This window comes from Hipposideros armiger, unplaced genomic scaffold, assembly GCF_001890085.2.
Source record: "Hipposideros armiger isolate ML-2016 unplaced genomic scaffold, ASM189008v1 scaffold_354, whole genome shotgun sequence".
NCBI lineage: Eukaryota > Metazoa > Chordata > Mammalia > Chiroptera > Hipposideridae > Hipposideros > Hipposideros armiger.
The window spans coordinates 1,663,758-1,688,139 of NW_017731704.1; the positions used below are offsets into that span (position 1 = coordinate 1,663,758).

Sequence of the window (24,382 nt, forward strand, 5' to 3'; positions counted from 1 at the left end):
AGGCAATGCAGTGAATTCCTCAGGGCATCATGCCCCTCCCCTGGGAAATGACCCTGTTGAATGGGGATTCCTCAGATGTGGCCGCCCAGGGCCTCGCACATCGCTCATACAGCTGCTCCTTGCTGAAGAGACGCGGGTCTCTCCGGAGCATCGGAACGGCGTTCGTCCGTACGCGATGGAGGCCTGCCTCAAGCCTCCATGTGCGCCAGCCACCAGCCCACCCAAACACGGCCCGACTGATGAAACACAACTGCCCTGAGTTCCTTCTCTGAGAGGAGCTCCCTCTTTGCTCCAGTCCGGCACTGACGTGCTTGACTTTGAACTTGAAGATAAACGTGCGTGCGGACGCACGGCGATTTTACCTGGAGCCGGCAGCACTTCCGAATCCAGCTTCCACTCTGACAGGTGCTGCGGATGAAAGAGGCTGGCCTGGGTTAGTTGCAGCCTCTGCAGGTGCTGCTTGAAAATCTCCTGCTTTTCTGCGGTGTGGGAAGGTCAATGAAGACGGTCGCGTCGGGCTTCAGCAGCGCATCTTCCAAACTATCAGCTCAGTTGATGGTAGCCAGAACACTGATGTCTTCCAAGGTACCCATTCTAGCAATTCCCACCAGAAGCTGGTGGAGGGTCCCCCCCACCCCAACCCCCCTTCCCCGCGTTGGAGAAGCCAGATGTGGTGCGTGAGGGGGCGCAGCTTGCACGTGGCATCCATCTTGTCAGGCTTCTCTGAAGAGCCTCCCCACACAGCCAGGGCCTGAGCCTGCGTTGACCTCCGCAGATTGCGGGCTGGCCATCGCCACAAGGCATCCCTTGTGCCTTGGCCAGCGGTGTCTTACCACGGTCTGGAGACAAAAACAAACAAACAAAAAAAACAAAAAAAACCAGCGTGCCCTTCAGAACTTTGGCCCCAAGGTGAAGGAAGCACCCTGGGCTCTTCAGATAATCCACAAACGCTTAGCTTTCTAGTTTGGCTTCATATATTTATCCTGCTGTCTTTGCAGTTGACTCCTTTCTCCATCTTGCTGTCCACAATAGTAAAAGGAGATACTTATGTGATGAAAAGCACAGAAATCACCTTCCCTTCTCTTCATTCCAATCAGATTGAACATGGCACAGCCAAGCCCACTGCTGTCATCCCCAAGGCAGAGCAGGTGTTTCCAAAAAGCCCGGAGGCTTACAGGAACCTGGGATCCTGACTTTGCCTTCGCCATCCAGTTTCGTGAGCCGCCAGTAGCTTCTACTGAACTGTTTGTCGCTATGGGCAGCCTGTATTCAGTACACATAGGCCAGTGGAAGCCTCCCGAAACCACGGGCCTGGGGTGCAGATCGACCTTCACCACGTCGCCCCAGACCACAGCCTGGACGCGTGGCACCTGGACTTTGGCCAGCAGCGCGTGGGGTAAGTCGACGCAGGAAATGTCCCCTTCCTGGTGCTGAGCGAGTTCAACAGGATCTCCATGACAGCACCGTGAACCGAGGTGAGCAGCCGCTCGAGTGCATGTGGTCCCCCTCTCCTTGTGCCTCCGCTCCTCTTCATCGTCTTCAGAGGCCTCCACTTTGATATGCCATTGTCCTTAGCCTTCTGCTTCCTTGCTTTGTAATAAGTGCCACAGAAAGTTTCCAGAATCTGATTGGATTCTGGGCTAGGTGCTGTATCTATCAGCCACCACCCGCTTATCCCTTCAAAGGTAGGGGTTGGCAGTCGCTCTTGAAAGACTGTGAAAGGCCTGTGGACCACGTATGGCCTCCTCCTCCCTGTCCCAGTGTGGAGGCCTGGGCTCCAGCACTACCCTGGTCTCCCCCGCGCCCTGGCTGAGGGACTTTTTTTTTTTTTTTTTTTTTAGTTTGTACTTTAACCACTTTATTTACTTTTGAAGGGAAGGATATTTTAGCTTTCCCACAACTTCCATCAGCCTACTCCCCTAAATCAAACCCCCCCATACATCATAAAATGTGGTGTACTTGATAGTCTAATGAATCTTCAAACCTCACTTCTTTTCCAACCAAACAGTTCTCTGAGCTTGTCTCTCAGAGACTTTCTGGAGCCACTGTGTAAATATTATCAACCTTAAAATTGTATATACATATACATATATTTATGCATTTATATTTAGAGTATACTAATACAACTCACATTTCACTAAATCATAGTGTTTTTGCATTTTTGAAGATTATTTCTTAAGTTTCCTGTTTTGTTTTATGGAAATACAAGTGCAGTAAAAACAACCTAATAAACCTGGGGGAAGGATCTAAGTTAATAAAAGCCTGTAATATGTTTACTAAGAGACCTAAACACCAGATGTTCAGCCTTCCTAATTCTATGTAAGATGTTCATAATAGTATCAACTGCTTTTGCATCTGTCTCCAAGACTTATGAATAACAAACAGTTTCCTCGTTTTGTTTAGCATATAATATGTGGCTCTTGATTCTTCTCTGGGCATTTATTTGACTCACATGACACAAGTTTTAGAAATACTACCAAAGATTTGCATTGAGTGAATACCCAAGGGCCTAGGTAAACCGATATCTAGGTTGAGTTATTGCTTAAGTGGTGTTTAACAAAATTATGCTTGCATCACCTGGGAATATTTTGAAAGGGTAGTTTGATATAGAAGACAGCTACTGTAGTACTACTCCCTTCAGTTGATTTAAAGGAGAATCAAGTCATATAAAGGGAAAAAATATACTCAGATAACCATTGCCACTAACTGGTGATACAGTGGACCTTCTTTCCTAGACAGTGGTATTGATTTTGAGAGTACAGTTCTTTTGTTGCTGTATAAGAAAATCAGACTGTCAAGGCTATATGTGTGAGTTTACCACATTTGTAAATTCCATAGGAAAGGATTGAGCCGTTGCATTTTATTCAGAGGTAAAAGAGAGGGTATATTTCTCTATAGAGTATACATGTTTTAACCCACATTATACTTTCAAAATATGTACAGGTTTTTAAAATACTAACTGTAATCAAGTCATTTATGTAATCATTAGCAATTTTAATTTTTAAAAATATAATTACCTCCCTAGAGAGTATTATAATAGTAACATAATATTGTTACAATATTAACACTTCATTTAAGTGTTGCGACGTAATGGGGAAGTGCTGAATAGGAAATGTTCTCCTCTTGGAATACTCTAGAAATGATCTGCTGGTTCCTTATTATACGTATTCTTTTGCAAAGAATGATTAGAATCAGAAAGAAAGATAAGTAGTATTAGAAGTTTCCACCGTGATGTATTTAACTGAAAAAAATAGGTGACTATTTTAGTTGTTTTTAAATATAATTTCCTATTGCAAAGAAAGCATTTTGCAATCCCAACTTATTGGGAAAAAACTTTAGATAAATTTGTAAAAATTGACATTGAAAAAAACACAATTCTTAGACTATCATTCAACAAATCTTCAGTAAAACGGCTAACAGCTTTATCAAAACACATTAATAATCTGTACCCAATAAGTACCCACAGCGGATGTTAGATAGTCAGTCTAATAGAAAACAAGAATGACATGAAACACTGATTTCTAGGTTTTAATTTGTTGCCATGACTTGGCTATTGTAAATAATGATGCAATGACTGTGGGAGTGCATATGCCAAATATTTGGCAAGGATGGTCACTGGGCCACACAGTTCTGATGTGGAAAATCCATTTATTTTGGACCACAAAACCGTCAAACCAAAAAGAAAGGAAGTGGAAGAAGATTAGGAGGAATTGAGAGCAATCTTACTGACAACATGGATTGAGTATCTCTGTGTAAAAGACTCCCTAGGCGTTGTGGAGGAGTGTTCAAAAAAAGAATAAAATATGGCCTCTCCCATCTTGAAGGTGATCTAGAGCTGCATGAGAATAGGAAAGGCAGTAAAAGGGGAAAACGTCAGCAACATAAATTACACTTTTCTTAAGTGCTTGAAGCTTTTCAGGTCCAATTCCTATAATGGCAACAAATGACTTGCCAATATTAGTAACCAAAGAGTCAAAGGTCGCTCTACTAACTATCCATCCTCAACCTCTCTTTTTCATAGGAAAGGACTGCTCTTCTATGGGATCTAGGGTTTAAAACTAGACTATATCCCTAAATTTGAATATTTCCAGGTATTCTGATTGTGGTTTTTCCTCCAAATATATAGACAGTTAAAATGTATTTCTGGAAAAAGCTGGTTAGGGTAAATTCATAGATATGTACTTGATGGCAAAGTATAATTTTAAGACCACCAAGTACTTGAATTGAATGGAGATATAAATGTTGGAATTATTTTAAATGGGATAAATTACTTCACATATTTTTTAGCCATTTCAGTGAAATTTTACATACACAATTGCAGGATGAAGAGTGAAAGGGTTGATTGATCAGTATAAATAATACATACTTTTTGCTTAAGTAGCTAACAGTCCAGTAAGAAAGACGCTAACATTACTAAATATAATGCATTTGTGATGTGTCCAATTATAGTGGTCAAGACATTAAGTCTTGTGGAGTGCTGGACAAGGACTCCTAGAGGATGACACATTTGTCTTAGAGTAGTTGAATTTCATCAGGGGTGTGTGTGTGTGTGTGTGTGTGTGTGTGTGTGTGTGTGTGTGTGTAGCATTTAAGAAAAGATAACAGAAAACTCAGAGAAGATGGTAAGAATGTATTTAAAGTATGATAACTCATTGTCAGGAAGGCCCATTTAAAGGCTACTGCAAGTAAAAATAATGAGCCCAATTGACGGGTTTTCAAATTATTAGAACAAAGTCCTTTTAAGTTGTGAAAGTAAAGTGGAAACCTAACTTTTAAGTGTCTCACTATAGCACGATCTCCACCATCCTGTATTCCCCAGACCTCTGTGATTTCACAGATCTTAGAGGCAAATGTCAGTTATTTTGTTCTCGTTTTTGTAAACTATGTTAACCACACAGCAGTGCGTATTTATGTTAGTCTGTTTCCTGCCACACAAGCCTGCTCTGTTCTCTTTCCTCTACCCCCTACTGCTGACTTTCAGATGCACATAGGTACACAAACACACACACACACACACACACACACACACACACACAAAAGAAAGATTTATTATGTTTCTGCTTGATGATTAGCTATTAAATACAGCCTTTGGCTATGTGAAGATAACCTAAACATACACAGGTAGAACACATTTATATAAAGAGAAGCAACATCAAGTTCAGGAATTTAATGTGAGAAATCAGCCATCAAACAGGATTAGCTTTGCTTCACTGGAGATTTTTCCTTCAGATGTTAAACTTTCTTTCCTCCATTGAAGGTTATTATTTTTCACTCCAAACATCCAAAGCTAACTGAAGAAAATAACCTACTTGTCTAGACATTGCCTAATAGACTGTGGGGAAGGGAGGGGGCAGGGCAGAGAAGAGTTGCAGCAGAAGAAATATCTGGACAATAAGTGAAATGTATGAATAATGAGATGTTTTCAGAATAAAAGTATTGATTGGACTCCATATGTACTTTTTGTGGAGGGGGATTAATTGATTATAGTATATTCACAGAAGAACACATGGCACTTTAAAAACTATTTATGAAAATAATGTATTTCTAATTTGGGAGACACTTGAGTCATTTAGGTAAAATTAAGTAAGCAGCTGGTAGGCATGTAAGATAGTGAACTTACAGAAAAGAAAAAAGAAAACGCTACCTTTCTCTGCTATTATATACTCGTGTGCTCCCCAAGAAGAATAGAATATAATGTGTAGAGGAGACAGAGGTTCACCAAAATTAACTCTATTTTCCTATTATTGTTCCAAAAATTTTAATGTGATTAAAACATTGGGGGGAATGCAGCAGAACTTGTGTGTACTTGGATTTTAAATTCTCATGACAAGCCCCTCTGTTCTTCATGCTCGGAGTGCTCTCGCCCTTGACAATTATAACTAAACCATAACTAAACTATAACTGCTTTCATAGTCTATGCATTTTCCAACACTGTTTTGTCACCTGTATGACAGAAAAGTGTATAATTAATGCACAGATTAGCATAGGTTTATGTCTCTGATTTCAACACAGAAGCATTGTTTACTAGATTAACTAGAGGACTTTTGTTGTGCAAATTGTGATAAAAAGTAAGGTATAGTGTGAGAAACAGACCCCATGTTGAAAATACATAGTAAAATACAGATTAGAGACTAGAGCCTTACAGGAGAGTGAAAGAAGAGTAAGACAAGAAATAATTGATGGGGTTAGAGGAGTTTGGAGAGTGGATGGAGAATTAATTGGGAGGTGATGGCACTTTTTTCTCTCTCGCCTACTGTGTGTGTGTGTGTGTGTGTGTGTGTGTGTGTAAGTGTAAGAAAGAGGAAGTAGACTTTTAAGAAATTTTGCTATGCTGAGTATTATTCCCAGTTGGCATTTTCAAGAAAGTTCATAAGGGTAACTTGACTTTGTGTTGGCTACATTTGTAAATACTATATAGGGTCTTGTAAAAAATAGTTTTAAAAGATAAACTAATCACTCTCATACAAACATGAAATGGACATGTGCAAACTATTTTATTTAACTCAAAATAAAGGATACAACTGGTTCAAAGGAGAATTCTAAGTACTACCCTTGTATCAGTAAGTCAGAAATGCCAAAATGAATTTACAAATAGATGCAAAATTGGCTTTTGTCCACAGAAGGGAAGTAAGTCAATTGCCCCTTCACTAGGGAGAATTTGTTTGCATATGGAAAATAATAATATGCAATGCTGTGAACTGGAGGAGACAACCTGGAGAGTAAGTTAGTCAGGACATCCACTAATCATTTCTACCCATTTCAAAGTGTTTTACAATTTGTCCTCGCTGTATACCAGATTTAGATTGGTTTTAAACCATGTTTTAAAGATGCCATATACTTATAAATTGAGAGGAAAATGAGAGCAAAGGCAAAATGTTATTGACTCAGTCCGGTTTTTCAATTTTACGATTGTCTGGAATAATGATTCTTCAGATTCTGCTGGTTATCTAACTTTCCATCTAAATAAATGCTTTAATTATTGTATTGAAAACTCACGTTGGTAAATCTTTTACTTCCCATTCTTACCACATCAACATTCTCTTCATCTTCCCAAATGATAAGTGAGATGTCATGTGTATGATCTATTGTTCTTGTCCCATTGGAATGAAGATAAGAGGTGAGAAAAACACAATCCTGATAAATTCAGAATAGGGAGCATTAATTACAGGGATTTAGAGTTAATTTGTTTAAAGTGAAGTTCTCACTCCAAGGTTCTTAGATTCAAAGAATTACAATAGAAAGGCCATATTAATTTGCCTAATGAATGGGTATTGAGCATTAAATGCTGAATTAAAATATAAGTAATCTTAGCACTTGGATTGCAACTAAGTTATAACTACACAATTGCTTTTCTACTTTTCTGGGAAGCCCTTTAGCAAAATGGAATCAATCGTTAATTTGAAATTTGGATGATAGTTAAGTGTTTTGCAAATTTACAAGTAAAATACAAGAAATATATTGGTGGTGCTATGCCATATCTACTGATTTTCAATTTTGGTGCAATGGACTTGCAATTTAAAACAATACAACATTTTAATTCAAGTCGATTGCCTCTATACCTAAGAAAAGCAAGAGACAAAATATTTTGACATTGTCTGATTAAAGACTCTACACTGTCTTTTAACAGAAAAACCAATCTATTATACACATGTGCTACACCACATCATGAGAATGGGTTACCAAACTGTTTCTGGTTTGCTTCATCTATGTTAATAGCACTTTCAGCTCAAGTATGATGTACATCCCTATTAAAGTGATGGAAATGCAGGAAGTTTAGTCTGAGAATTACTTGTGTAATTTTTCTTGTTTTGTATTTTGGTGGTACCTAAGAAAGATTACTCACATCAAAATAGTTTTGTGTCATTTCCTAGGTGATTTACTGCATGTAGATATTAAGCTTTAGGTCAGGGTTTGTACCAAATAAATCACTAAGAGCCAGGATGAACAAATTTCCAGAAAATGATTTAGTACATTTAACAAAAACAAAAAATAATTTGAAGTGTTAATTTTAATTAGGTTTCTGGATAAGGCTTACATTATGTAACATTCTTGCTTCAAATTGGTCATGCAAAACATTAGTTTTATGACTTGCTAAGAACAAATTACTAAGATTTTCCCAGCAAACACCAAGACTAGCAACATTAAATGGGAAACACAATTTTAGTAGCTTGTTAACAAGAAAATATAATACTGAGGTTTTCTATGCTTTGTCCTTCATTGAGGGATAAAGAAGCAATAAAATGGTACAAGTAATAAAATTGCTGTTAAACTTCAAATTAGGCTCAAAGAAACATACAAGTTTATTAATCATTGTTAAAGTTATAATCAGGCCTACAGTGTGGAGGAGTTTATAGTTTGAACCCTTTGCTTTTAAACTAGGTACCAATTAAAATATAGCTACATTCGAGTCCTGGCCCGAGCTGAGCAGCTGCTGAGCTGCCAACAGGTAGCAGGATGGCTCAGCTAAAAAATAAATAAAATATAGCTACATTATAATGTGGAAGTTCTAACAAAAGCTCTCTCTTTGACCAAGTTTTAGTCACATTTCCCTGAGCCCTTTTTTAGAGTAGGCCTTGTCCTTGGTCCTTGTCCTCAAGCCTGCCTAGCCCAGGTGTAGCAAGAATTCTACTGAGTCAGTTTAGAGAGAACCCCCTATGCTCAATATCTGTACATCCTGGACCCTGGCTTGCTTTCACCATAAATTCAATTAAGTAGGCTTAGCAAAAATCCCCATACATTTGATGCCTCTTAGTCATTTTCTATCCACTGATACCCGCCCAACACACACACCTGTGCATTGGCTGTGTTGTGTAAACCCCCACTTGTCCTTGCTGTATTTAGAATTGAGCTTGAAATCTTTCCTCTGTTGCGATAACCTTGACATCCACAGCAGTTGTCTGAATAATGTCTTCCTTACTGTGTAATAAGTGTCAGAATAATTTTTTTAACAGTTCAAAGGATATATTTGAACCGGCATAAAACTCAAGAAAATACCTTTAATGCAGTGGTTCTCAACCTTCCTAATGCCGCGACCCCTTAATACAGTTCCTCATGTTGTGGTGACCCCCAACCATAAAATTATTTTCGTTGCTACTCTATAACTGTAATTTTGCTACTGTTATGAATCGTAATGTAAGTATCTTTTTGTTTTCTGATGGTCTTAGGTGACCCCTGTGAAAGTGTCGTTTGACCCCCAAAGGGGTCGCGACCCACAGGCTGAGAACCGCTGCTTTAATGCAAAAAGATTTTGAAAATATGCAGTTAACTACTCAATCTCCAAGTTCTCATGAACAATTTTAATTTTTACTAACATTGCTATTCACGTATTTTTATGAAAACATTCAAAACACACATCATAAGAGTTCAAATTTTATATAAATTCATTATTATAAAAATTTAAAGACAACTTTGATTTTTTTTCATCCTTGCTCCCCAAGATAACTAGCATCAATATTTGATGGATTTTGAAAAATATTTCTTCTTGGAATGCTTATTTTTAAAGCATTAGTTGAAGCCCTCAAGGCACCATTGTTTTTCCCCCATGACTGAATTATAATGTATCCACATCTTTAACAATATTTAGTATATGTAAAATATAAAAGGAGAGTGATTTTGCTTCTAAATCAAAGTAAGCACAAAGCTGGTACTTGATAAGATCCACACAACTCACAGAATCATTAACTGTGAAGAGTCCTGGGGAGGGTGTTTGGTGGTGATGGTATTAAGGAGAGGATTGGGTAACATTTATGTTATTTTATATACCTCATTTGATTTTTACATTTTAAAAATCACTTTTGCAATAAAAACTACAAAGTTTAGTACTTAGAATGTCTTTGATCAGTAATTCACACAATAATGATGATTGAGTTTACTTCAGATATCTATTGCCCTGCCCGTTATCTCAGTCTCTAAAAAAGGCTTTTCCATTGTGTGATACGAGGTCTGACAATGAAGTTCGTGAACTGGTTACAACACTGTTGCTAACCTTTTCTGATATCAGAGGGATTATTCATTATGAATTTGTACCAGCTAGGCAAACAGTTAACCAAGTTTACTATTTGGAAGTGCTGAAAAGTCTGCATGAAAGTTAGACGACCTGAACTTTTCGTCAACAGTTCATGGCTCTTGCATCATGACAATGCACCAGCCCACATGGCACTATCTGTGAGGGAGTTTTTAGCCAGTAAACAAATAACTGTATTGGAACACCCTCCCTATTCACCTGATCTGGCCCCAGTGATTTCTTTCTTTACCCAAAGATAAAGGAAATATTGAAAGGAAGACATTTTGATGACATTCAGGACATCAAGAGTAATACGATGACAGCTCTGATGGCCATTCCAGAAAAAGAGTTCCACAATTGCTTTAAAGGTGAAGTAGGCACTGGCATCAGTGCATAGCTTCCCAAGAGGGGTACTTCAAAGGTGACCATAGTAATATTCAGTAATCAGGTAGGTAGCAGTTTTTCTAGGATGAGTTCACAGACTTAATTGTTACACCTCATAATCGAGTCAGTCTGAATTAATTGGTTTTCTTCAACTCAACTCAAATGAAGATGTGCTATTTCCTTCCCAGCACCACCTTTGAGCCAGAGTCCCCAGCAGCCCTTTTCTTTTCTTTTGAATGCTATACACTTTAAAGTCTTCAACCTTGTTCAAATCACCACTGTTATCATTCAAGCCCACACAATGCACTTCCATTTCTGTGGATAACTTCAGTCGATTGTTCACATACTTATTTTCCAACCAACTTCAGCTGACCTCATTCTCATGGTTTCCAAATTAATGTTGGCGATCAGTGTAACTCTTCAAGTTCACATCATCTTACCCCCGTCAATAACACTGAACTAAGTTATTTTCACTCCAGCTTGACCACCCAGTACTACATCCCCCCTCTGGACCTCATCAGCACATCCACGTCCAGCAACTCGAACTTTGTATTTGGCATGTATAATCAAAACTTCCTGTCTTGTTTTCTTTCCCATTTCTCCACACCCACTAAATCAGTTCTCCAACTTGACTGAGCACACCAGTTTCTCAGCTTCTCTCTTTAATTAACTCTCTCCCTTCTAGATATATGTGTCTTTCTATGCATCTTCACTCAGGAAGCATTATTATTTTGTTTATCATTTTCCTGATTCTCTGGTATCAGTCTAATTATTTCTGCTGGTTGGATTCATGGTGGTTCTTCTGTAAGAGCTATCCAGAGTTCCCTTGCTGATGCCGATATTCTAAGCCTCATTGTCCAGCCTTCCATTAGGGATATGCACTCAAATATCTATTGGATAATTCTGCTCTTTGATAAAGATAGTTGTACATTTTTGTAAAAAAATTCTGTTGGCCGCCATGAATTCTGATAAATGCACCTTATAAAACCCAACAGCCCAGGGAGCAGCCTAGCTCGCTCAGGTAGAGCATAGGATCTGTCTGTACCAGGAGAGAAGATGAGGCTTGAAGAGAGGTGTGGCAGCTCTGTAATTTTTTTTATCTATGCCAGTGATTCTTAAATTGGAGTTCAAAGTCCCTTAAAGGGACTGTGGATAGCAATGTATTTAATAGAATTGGTTTTTTGGGGAGACAACCAAATGTAGCGTTTAGTGAATAAAAGCATTGCAGGGTCTAGAATCTCCGGTTGATCAGTAGCAATCACTCCATTGGGATTCTGTGTGGCTCCTTTTGTGCTTGAGGCCTAAGAACTAAGAGGACCAGTTATCTGTCCCATACACACCCAATGTATGATGGTAGCACAGGGGCAGAAAAGCCACATCACACAAAAATAGTCCCACTTGAAAGGGAAGAATGTGAGTAAAAACACAGTCAATAGCCTACTGCTCTTCTGAGATTACTGTGAAGGCCACTTACCCAGGAGGTCAGGCGTTCCCTTAAATAGGGTATGATTCTCCTGGGAGATCTCTCATTCATCTTTTTTATTTTCCATTATCCTCTTTGACCAAGGCTTTTCTAATTCAGGCTAATGACGACTTTGGCAGTTATTACTTTTTCATTGTTTGCTTCCAGTCTATGTTTGTGTCAGGACCATTGAGATGCTTATTAAAAATGCATATTCCCTTCCTGTACTCAGTCACAATCTTAAGAGATGAGGTAGGAGGCAAGATCTGGAAATATGCATTTTAACAGACTTGTCAAATAATTTTGGTTCTCTGTAAATTTCTAGAAATACTGGATTGAACTGAAGGTGATTCTTTGAGGTAGGGGACCTTTTGGAGTTATTAGAGGTTAAAAAAAAAATAGAGGCTGGGAGCCTGAACTAAGCTCGTGACAGAGTAGCTTGACAAATATACAAATATAGATTCCAGAATTATTTTGGAGGTAGAGCCACAAAACCCAGAAACACAACAGGGAGGAGATGTCAAAAAATAATGAAAAATCAAGATGAAGTTCCTAGTTTTGCATGGAATAGAGTGCATAGGAGTGCCCCTCATCAATCAAGTTAAAGATACAAGAATTTCTCTTGTTGATTTGGAGTTATCTGTGGAGCGTGGGCACTGAGGGAGTATTAATTGAGGGTCATCAAAATGTGAAGGTAAAATAAGGAAGTGGAGTTTGTAGTCTTTGAGGAGAGGTAATTTTAAACTATTCTGTCCCTGTGTTGTTCATCTGAGGTCTGATTAGCAGACTACATTTTCCTTAGGTCTTATGTTCAACAAGAACTCATTGTAGTCTTTTATGCACTGGAAAGTGATTATGTTTTTTTTCTTTTAAAATTATGAAAATGCCTTGAAAGTAAGAAGTTCTATGATTTATCTGTGAGGAAAAAAACAGACTTCTGCTTGACAGATTATTTTGAGCCTTAAATTATTCAATTCTATTCCATTAACTACAATCCCAAATCCTATTGACACTCAAAGGATGTGTAATTCTCCTGCTACCTTGCCTGAGACCTTGAAAGCATTCTTCTTTTCAGCACTTGGTGTTAACATATAAATTAAAAGTAGGAACATGTTCAAGATGAAGTTTCCCTAGCCTTGGAATTGATGTACATCTCTAACCAGATCCCTGGTTAGACAAAAGGTCCATAAAACATGAGGCTGCAACACTGTGTGTGAAGTATCTGTTGCCATGCCTTTGCTCACTTTTTTTTTTAACTCAAAAAAAAAAATCAAGAATTTTCATTATACTTATCAATGATCTACTGGAAGTATGAGCTCACTGTATTTTTCTCTGACCGAAGATTTTCACTAGAATTTCTCCATTTAATAAAGAAAAAAAGTAGACAGGGTTCAATACGTGTGTCCATGCCATAGGAAGATAAAGCAAAAGTACCCTTGGAGGTTCTCTCAAATGACTGACAATTATAGCACGGTGCTCTGGGGACCTATCAATATGTAAATGTGTCTCCCAGGAGCACTAGGTTGGCTTATCTCTCCCAAGTGGGATCATTTTGCCTGGCCAAGAATTCTCACCTTTACACCACCCCACTGTCTGTCATCCTTTCTGCCACCATTTCACCTCCCGTGGCTGTGCTTCAAGACAGTTCCCAAATTCTACAAGACACCTGCAGTCTCATTCTAGAGAAAGTTTTAGAAAAAAGCAATGAAAAATATGTAATGTTAGAATACATAGTTTTATTAGTTTTTATCTGCTGAAAATGTATACATTTAGAATATTTTTCAAAGGTTCTCTAACTTGTCTTCATAGTTATAAATTTTTATGTCCATTTCTACTATACATCAGGCAAATATGAGCTTTTTTATTCTGCACAAAGGTTTATGTATGTTAAATAGAAAAGAAAAAGTATATAATATTTGGCTCAGTATAAATCACATTTATAGTTTATTTCTTAGCACAAAACAAGCCTTACCTAGTTTTTTGTTGCTGTTGTTTGTTTTTATGTTTGTGTGACAGTAGAATGCAGTAGCTTCATAAAGGAGACACAAATGTTTATTTACTTTTAAAAAACCTTAAGATGGGCTTAAACGTGTCCTTTATCTGACAGGCCTGAAACCTGACCTGGAAGTTGAGATTTGTGAGACCCCTCTGTTTCTGGCTCTGACATTTCCCACATGGAGCAGAGGAAATATCCTGTTTTTTTACAACACATTAAGAGCAAATAGCTTGAAGTTATATCGAATGATCTGTGATCAATAGAACACTGATGTGATTAAAAATGCTAAGTCAGTGGAAAATTCTTCTAGAGGAGTAATAATAGTATGTCTTGTTAGGATTTGTTTATGAGAGAATTTCAATTCATCAATATCAGAGATACTTTCTTTGAATACATATTTCATTAATATCCTGAAAATAAAATGCTACATTTTGTCAGTCAATAGAGTATTGTTTGGTGGTGTAATACATATATATCTTTCATATCCAAATAAAGTACAAAACATTTTAATACTGTTTAGAACAATAGAGGTGGTTGGAAAAATTTCATTAAACAAAGTAAAATAGTGAAAAACATCCGTAGAATCAGACTTCATTGATGCAGTTTTGATCATTGTTAGGAACTTTTATAAATATTTCTTTGTTCTGCCTCGCAAATGCCAAATTTCCTATTTTTTTCAATAATAATAATAATAGTAATATGCTTGACATACTATAGGGATAAATTAACAGTTACTAATTATTTGTTATTTTTTTAAAGAAAACCTAGGCTGTTCAGATAGTAATTTTTGGAGATGTGTTGAACCATGTACTTTTCTTGTCATTTTCTAGTACCGTATTTGCCGGCGTATAAGACGACTGGGTGTATAAGACGACCTCCTAACATTTCCACTCAAAATACAGAGTTTGTTATATACTCGCCGTATAAGACTACCCCCTCTTCTGCACACCTTCCACACACCAAATAAAAGGTAAAACAATATCAGATTTGATTTCAACATTTATATTTATATTCAAATGCTTATGACATGCAGGAAAACTGTCACAAGGCTGTATGTAATCAAACATATACATAAATCGCGATTCGCGATTTTGCGCCATCATACTGGGTGTATGGTCGGCTGTGTGCGATTTTGCGAGTGTGGTAAAATCGCATAACAGCAAAATCGCATAACAGCCGAGCATACACCCAGCAGCGCTGCTGATGCCTGAACGGTATGTGGAATGAAGTGGGCGGGCATCGGGAGGCCACTATGGCACGGGGCAAGCACTATGGGCAGTCTATCTGAAGTGTACCTGACGTATAAGACGACCCCCCACTTGGAGGCATATGTTTCAGGGCCAAAAAATCGTCTTATACGCCGGCAAATACGGTACTATGAATTTATATTTCTTAGAGACACCTAAATAAGTAAACAAGATGGTGTGCTCCTAATAATATATGGGAAATGTCTGCAAACTGCAGAAGGGTTATAAGAAACCAGGTCCATCTCTTTATTTGATTGTTTGAAATTATGAAAAATAGTTTCATGCTTTATTCCATTTTTTGGTGCCTCCAGCCAGACATAGAATCAACTTTACACAATTCATATTTGAGGGGTTTGGGTTTGTTTGGGTTTTTTTTGCATTTAACTAAGTTATATGCTCTATCACATGTGTGTATGAATTTGAATTTTGTAAAATATTTTTTAAAGAGAAAGAAATAGGTCCAAATAATTTTCTTAAAAATAATTATCATTTACTTTATTTTTCCATGAGGCCAAATCAATAATTTAGGCATATTATACTTTTTCTAATGTTTATAATCATTTGAACAAACTTCTGACAATGGAGGCAAGCAAGGTAATTTTTTGAGCCATTTTCTTTAACAGTGAAGAAAGAAAATAGAAGTAGTTCTTTCCATATATTTTAGGCACATGATTTTCCAAAAGGAATTTTATTTTCTCCCCATCACATGACTGATGCTGACAGAAAGGTTGCTTTGGCCACTGACACCACTTGTCACTCGGACTGTTCGGCTTGGCAGCAAACATCCCCTTGCTTGGTTACCTGTTTCTTCACATGTACATTTATTTTTTCCTTTTCTCATTCTTTAAAAGTAAACATACTGAGCACTTACTATGTGTCAGGCACTTGCCAAATATTACAAATATATTTTCTCACATAATTCTCACAAACACTTTATTTGGTGCTATTCTATTCTCATACCACAGATGAGAACTTTAAGGGTCAATAAGTTACTGATCTGAGTCTTAACTTGTCTCAATTCTTGAAAGTGAGGAACAAACAGGATCTTACAGGCTCTTGAACATAATTATTTGGTAATAAGTAATAATCAGTGTTTTAATTAATTTAACCTTTATTTTATTGCTGTAATTACCCTTTCACAACATATTTCTCAATTCTACTGGCTTGACTTTTACAAATACCATATATAAATAACCTAACTGGATTTTATACTCAGCACTTGTTTTATGAGTTCTCAACCAGGGTAATTACATAGCACTGCTCCTCTACAAGCCTTAGAAATGTGTGGGGTGGTTTTGGTTGTCAGTAATTGAGGGGTACTTCTTATCATTTAGTGGGCAAGGATTATGAGCAGTAACTATCCCACAACACAGAGGAGACTTCCATACAACAAAAGACTATCCGGTCCAAAATGCTGGCAGTAATCCTTTGGAATAAAACTGACAGAAAAACCAGCACAAAACTCAAACAAATATGTGTGCTGAGGCCACCAACACTGAGATCTTAATCACTGAGAATTATTTCATGCAATGTTTTTAAATTAAGGGCTGATAAATTCATTAGTGAGTCCTGAAATCAATGTAATATTTTGTTACTCGTTACTCACTTGTTTTTTTTGTTTCTTTTTTTTTAATAAACAAGAGAACAGACAATATCAGATTGTACTGTCTAGTGTTAGGGTAAATATTATGTAATTTTTTCTGTTTCAATTATATATTTAGGAGCAAATGTCTGTGTATACTGGATTATGATAAAGAGTTATTGCTTAGAGTTGGCAAAAAACAAAAAACTTTAAAAACCACTTACTTAATTACACAGTTTGCTTTGTTATTTCATCATAATACAACCCTGCTCAGGGACCTTAGGCAATCAAGTCTCTCCCAGGTCAGTAAAGCAGGCACCAATTATCTATGCAAGTAGTATATGTAACCCCAAATGACAACTTAATATTATTGAGAAAATTTTAGTGAAGGAGACAAGACTACATTAACAATTTTTAAAAATACATACAGAGGGTGCCAAAAATGTATACACATTTTAAGAAAGGGAAAAACTGTATTAATATATACCAATAACAAAAGATGAATACAAGGCACGTTTGACTTCTGCAATTACAAGAGGTGCTCAAAGAGGTTACCATCAGCGTCCAGACACTTCTGATTACGGTGAACTACTGCTTGAGCAATGCTGACCAAAGTGTTAACATCTCTTAAAATGTGTATACATTGTTTTGGCACCTCCAGTGTGTATGTATGTATGTATATACATATACATACATACACACACATACATACATTACATACATATATATATATATGTATACACACACACACACACACACACACACACACACACACACACATATATATATGAAATTTTCCCCAACACAAGTGACCTTGGAATTCTGAAAAAAGAAAGATCAATGTGGACTTGAATAGTCAGGATTTTGAGGTAGACGTCAGATGAACTCCATTTTGAAGAAAGTGTGAAATTTTAATTGTGCAAAAGGAATTAAGAGAAAGTAAATTTCTCCCTCCCTTGTTGAGAGACTGAGTGGAAGAATGTGAGTATACACTTCATTTGGTTTTAATCTTTCTTTCCCCTCCCTCCCTCCCTTCCTTCCGTCCCTCTCTTTCTTACCTGAAAATTTTAACTTGTCTATTTTGTTTGTAAAAATCAGTTCTCATTAAATTTTTGAAATTTGAAAGTTCATAGACAGTTTTAGAAATAATGAAGCTAATATTTGGATGACTTTCTCTTAATGACAATAGAATCTGAAATAGCAGGTGATGTTAATTCCTAACATAGTGTAGTGTAGCAAACAGAAGTGACCTAGTATGTATACCAAATATGGATTTTCTATTTCCAACATCTTTTCAACACGTGCTCAGAGCTTTGACATAGCATTAGCATAACATTTTGAGCTTAGTATAGTGTCAGCATATATTTGTGGAATCAATAGATTAATGAGTGAAATTGACTATAGAAATTAATTCTTCATTGTATTATAAATATTCTTTCTTTAAACATAAAACTCTTCAGACCTCCAAGTATAATAAACAATGGAAAGTAGATTACTATTTACTTTTTTATCCTGTTAAACTGTATGTACTTTTTATTTGTCAGTCAGTAATCATTTCATTTCTGTTCCATGTGGTGTTTTCTGAAATAAGCTCATGTTCATGAGTGAAGTGAAGCTATACACATTTCACATGTATAGGAAACCTGTTAAATATTTCACAATGTGTTAATAGTAACCTTTGAGTATATAACTAATGATATTTCAATTTGTATGCATTTTGCTTTATGAAACATTATTTGGGAAGCACATGTATGTACCAGCTGTCAGAATTCCTTTATTATGAGACAGTTAAAATTATCTCATAAACTGTTCCCTCCACAACCTCTGCTTCCAAAATTCACATGGAATCATTTTAGACCCAACAGCTGAACTGCATTCTAATTTTTGTGGTTAAAAAAGGACTATGTATATACATATATGTAGCTATATACACATATATATCTATATATACACATATATATATATGTATATATGTAAAATGAGCTTAGTGCTTAATTATAAGTCTGTGGTATATCTATGGAATAGAAGAAATCTGTCTTTATATGTAGTGATTCATGAAAAATTGATCAATATTACAGCCATTTCCATATTTAATTTGTAGGCTTGGAAAATTACTTTAAGAAATAACTGTTTGTTATGCACAGGCTTACCCAGAATTATATTTATTCTAGCTAGATTTATATTAGGATATTTAACTGCCAAATAAAATATTTGGCAAATGATGCCTCAAATTAAAATGTCTATATGTCTTAGAATTGTATGGCATTGATATGATTTTGCTCAGGCATTTTGCATCATTCTTGTCGATAAGCAAGATACATTTATATAGCACTCTGATTTTTGGATTCAGTTTTCACTATTTTCCTTTTCAGGATCTATCACAGAAACTATTGGGTTGTCGTAAAAGTCATGACGCATTTTTGCAAGAAAAACGTAGAAAAATACGTCATGACTTTTCCGGCAACCCAATATATCTCTAGAATTGTATTTTCAATCGGATATAAGTCCCTCACAGTCCAGATTCATTCATACAAGCCTGATATGTGTGGTTATTCACCTTCCAGACATTGTTCAGTTGCTTATGAATAAAGATCCCATGCCCATTGTATATGTATGTTTTTTCCATGCCTGTCCAGATCACCCTTTACTAAAGGAGTCTGTGTGATTGGACTTGTACTACGGACACATTTTCCTGGCCCTGGCTGTTTGCACTGGGAGTGACCACCTGACACAAAGACTCTCCTCCAACTATAGGTGAAAGAGATAATTTGTTTCTTTGTCAGGAATTTTAAGTAAGCTGGTGGTGAGTTGTGAAGTGAGTGGTCATGAAGCTGTTAGTCTTGTGCTCTGGCGAAGGAACACCAGGGGTAATATGAATTATGGGGATGAGAAACTGAATTAGAAGGAGATCAGAAGGAGACTATACTATTCAGTATACAGTATACAAGTAAGGAGCATTAACAGGCTGAGAGCATCAGAAATGGAAAATCTGCCCAAAAGAGAGAAAGAGGAAACATGTTATTGTTTCCCATACTTTCTATATAGGACATGGCTGTACTTCTGCAGTTTGATTCAAGTTGGTATCTTTTAATACCTATTATTGTTCCATGTGGGTTTTAGTTCTTTGTAAGGAAAGAGCTTTGTTACTCTGTATCGGTAGTAAACTGGCTCCCTACACAATCCTTTCCTGCAGGCAGTAAAAGACAAAGGGATGTATATGTATATTTGAGATAGTGTACTCACTGGTTATAACCATTTGTGTCTATAGAAAAATAACACTGTTGTAAGATTTCTACAGGATAGTTGCATTCCTTGATTACAGTGGGATTCAATAACTTCTAATTAACAAGACATTATGTTCCCAGTATTCAGATAAAAATGCGAAATAACCTGATGGACAGATCCCTTAGAATAAATTAGCCAGGAATAAAAGTACTTATTTGAACAACACTATGGTCTGAATGTGTGTGCCCCGCCTCCCTTTCATATGTTGAAAACCTAATACCCAAATTAGGAGGTGGGGACTTGGGGAGCTGATTAGGTCAGGAGGGCAATGAGGTCATGAATGGGACAAAAACCTCCCACTCACAGCAACATTGATCTCTCTCCCATAGGATAATGGGCCTGCTCTATAAATGTAAAGAAGAGTTAACTATTTGTTACCCATTCTGTAACCAACCTATTTGGGCTGCAATTTATTTTCTGTTATTTCTCAGGCAGCTTCTCCTCCCCCTTTCCATCCATCCCTTGCTGAAGGGGATTTATAAGAGAGTTCAATTCTAGGACTAAAGAAACATTTTACCCTGAATTTATTTGATACAATAACTTTCTCTTCAGAAACAAATGATGAGATCGCTAATTGTGGAATTAGGTCACTATTAGGAGAGGTTAGCATGACTGATTTCAGATATTTTCAGGCTGTATATGTGGAATATGTATTTATCCTTCCTCTTACCAAGAATAATGAAAGCAAACATATATGTACCAATTTGTGGTATATGTATTGGGTACATATTTGAATCCCACCAATCCTACCAAAACTTGTTATAGTAGGTGATATTTTGATACTAGTTTTACTACCAAGGAAACTGAAACTGTTACTTTAAGAAATTAAGTAATATTCTGAAAATGTCATTGAATTAGTAAATAATGAAGCTGGGTCTTAAACTCAAGACTTTTGATCACAAAGCTCAGGTACTTTTCATCGAATAATACTGTCATCTTTTTAGACAAATCCTTCACAATATAATGATACCATATACATTTTCAAAACGCCTATGTAGAATGATGTCAAATTCATTTGTTTATGCATGAATCAGAAGAAAATATATAGGATCAAAATCAAAATAAAAATTTTAAAGACTTTATTGGGGAATTAGGGAAGGGGAACAGCGTTGGGGAATTGGGGAATGGGAACAGACAAGTTGCTGTCCTTTTGCTCTTCAGTCTAGTTGAGAACGTCGCTTCACTGGCCCATGTTGGTATTGTGATCATTGTGCTCTTCCCGGGTGAGGCAGTCACTCACCTGCCATTGGACGGCTGCTCACAGAAGCTCATGAAAACTCATGCCTACTGCTAGCCAGCCCCACTGCAGCCTCTGCCATTGTTGGCGACTCCCAGCAGCCCAGCTCCAGGTCGAGCTGTTGTTCACCATCTTAGCTGTAGAGGGCGCAGCATCGCTGGCCCTCATGTGGGATCTGAACACCAGGCCCCTGCTGCTCAGAGTTGGCATCTCAAGCCATCTTCTAACCAACACACCACTTGGCCGGCCCAAAATCAAATATATTTTATTTTATCCATTATTTTCCTCACATCTGCATCCTTGCTCACAATTTCTCTTGAGGTGTGGGAGCCTTTAGTATATAGTTAGTTACATGTTGTATATTTATATTTATGTATATGCATGCATATTATATACCATAAAGTGAGGTTAAGTAGTCTTTTTCATTTTTCTTACTTGGGTGGAAAGTTTTTCCACCTTTTCAAATTTTGCACTTTGGAAATGTTCAAAATATCAAATGTTCCTCTTTTGTTTATTAAGAATAAAAGGAAATTCTGAAGTTTTCCTCTCAGATTACAAAAAGAAATGTTCTGTACATCCCAAGATATAGCCACTAATTACGTATAAAATAACAAATTTAATTTCATTATCTTCACTCAGTATCTACATATCAAGTGCTTTTATGACTAGTGGCTACCATATTGGACAGCTCAGATATAGACCATTTTCTTTCTTTGTAAAACACTATGATATAATCTTAGCATTATGATTTAGAGTAGAGCCTGAGGGCCAAATTGGCCCTCCACCTGTTTTTGTAAATAAAGTTTATTGGAACATAGCTACATCCATTTATTTACATGTTGTTTATGACTCTTCTCACTGCGTGGCTCATAAAGCCTAAAATACGTTTTACAGAAAAAGGTTTACCAAATCCTGATCTAGAACCATTTTTCTAAGCAGTCAATAATTGGCATAGTTCTCTGGCTAAAATACCATTTTTGCATGAGGGCCTATACTCTTTTGTCCTCTTCATTCTCTTCTTCCTTGTCTGTCCTCAGTTCTCTCTTTTATACTATTTCAATCATATATTTCTTTACTTGAGTTGCAAAACTTGAAAGAAAATCTCTTCAGGGATTTCTTAGTACCTTGATAATTCAAAGAAGTATCTAGACTTAGATTCCTAAATAGTTTAGCCACGATGAGATGACATTACAGTAAAATTACAATAGTGTTTTTAGTAAAAATCGTAGAGGATATCTTTATCTTGACATCTGGACCTGGGATGTGGAAAGGAAGTCATCGTCCTATTTTATGGGCCTTGATAAAGAGGAAAGTTCCCTGGGGATGAAGTCCCATACATATTTCCATTTTCTTATTTCTTTTCAAGAGAAAATTCATATTTCCACTATTGATGTATGCTATTTATTTTCACTACAGATAGATTTATTGGGGGGAAAAAAAGTCCTCTCAAGACAGGATAAAAAATTGTCAACTTTTAAAAATTTCATTCTTATCTACAAACATTCCAAGACTCTCCTTGGCTGTTTCATGCAACAAAATGAGAGATAAAGAATTTTCTTTTTCTGATATGATATGGGACAATAATATCTACATAAAATGTAATTTGTTTGAAAACAATCCCTGCTATTATACAGTAATTACAGTTCAAATTCAAATTCAGCTACAATCTTGAGCTATGTCGCAACTGAAAATGAAATTTTACCTATGTGTATGTTTATTAGCAGTAGTATCAGCCTGATAAGAAACTCTACTAAGCTCTCTCCACAAGTAATTGCTTTGACTCTCAGTGGATCAAACAATGTACCTAATATTTGGTCAGACCCTTTACTGTGCACCATTTTATTTATTTTACCCAATAGTTCAGAAATGACTGAGATGTGATAAACTGGGTTATTTTCTTCATCTGATACTGTTGGAGATGATCATACACATCTAGCCAGCACTTACACAGCATCATATGGGGGAGAATTATGACACAGTGTATCCCAGCTCTGCCTCTTGCTAGCTGTGTAATTGCCTGCAAGTTACTTAACCTCTGTGTTCCTCAGATTCCTCATATAGTATACAGGGATAAAAAGTGTACCTATCTCATGGGATTGTTGGAGAATTAAATGAATTAAATACCTGCAATACTCTTAGAACTGTGCCTTAATAAACTTTCACGAAATGTTAGAGAGCTTTGTGTTATTACACATGGAAAGATAACATGTACGGGAACCAGCCAGGTTTGTCTGTAAATTCCCTTTCTGCACCTCTAGTCACATTAAATTCTATGAGCCTAAGTTTCTTGATCTATAAAATGAATATAATTGCACCTAGTCTTAGTAGCTATAGTAAAGGCCAGTGACAAAGTATGTAGGATGCTTGGTATATGAAACATACTTAATAAGTGACAGTTTATATTAAAATTATTGTGTAAATATGAAGACTCCAAATTAGCTCAGTCTGGCCAGCCAGTAAAGACACAGTTACAGGCCCATTTCCTCAAATTTCTTAGACCTGTCTTGTAAAATCTGTTGAACGAATGTCTAAAAGTGCTCACCTTTCAAGAAAGGTGTTACTTTTTCTTTCTCTGCTGATATATGCTTCCACTCAAGTGGAGTGAAGCTGAGAATCATGATTTCACAGACCATGAGAACCAGGAACAGTCTGAAATATATGTAAACCAACCTCCGCATTCACAGATGTGGCCAGTGAGCTCCGGAAAGGTTAAACTGTCCCTCCAGAGCTGTACAGCTATTTGGCCACATTTCTTCCAGGAAGCTGGACTGACCCCAGCCCTGCTGTTTCTTCCATCACTTTGCAGTTAGCATTTGTGTTTATATATCCTTGTATATTTGTTTATATAACTTCACAGTTGCTCTCTAGCTGCTCACATGTATGCAGACCTTTTCTCCAAGTTCTAAGCTTCTTGAAAATAAGACCTAGTTTCTTCTAAACACATTAGTGTTATGAAAAAATTGATGAATGTTTAATCAGTGAAATAATTGTTTTGGGTTCCACAGTAGAATTAAAATTCTAGCATGTAGGGTATCTGAGTTCACTCAGGTTGCCATAATAAATGCCACAGACTGGGTGGCTTAAATAACAGAAGTTAATTTCTCACAATTCTGGAGGCTGGAAGTCTAAGATCAGGGTGCCCGCATGTTTGGTTTCTTTGAGGGCTCTATTGATTTGCAGATGGCC

General features: G+C 36.8%; 1 pseudogene; it reads right to left on the reverse strand.

Moving 5' to 3' along the window:
- Positions 1–27: 27 nt before the first annotated feature.
- LOC109392887 (paraplegin-like) lies at positions 28–23,814 on the reverse strand (annotated as a pseudogene).
- Between the last annotated feature and the right edge of the window lie 568 nt (positions 23,815–24,382).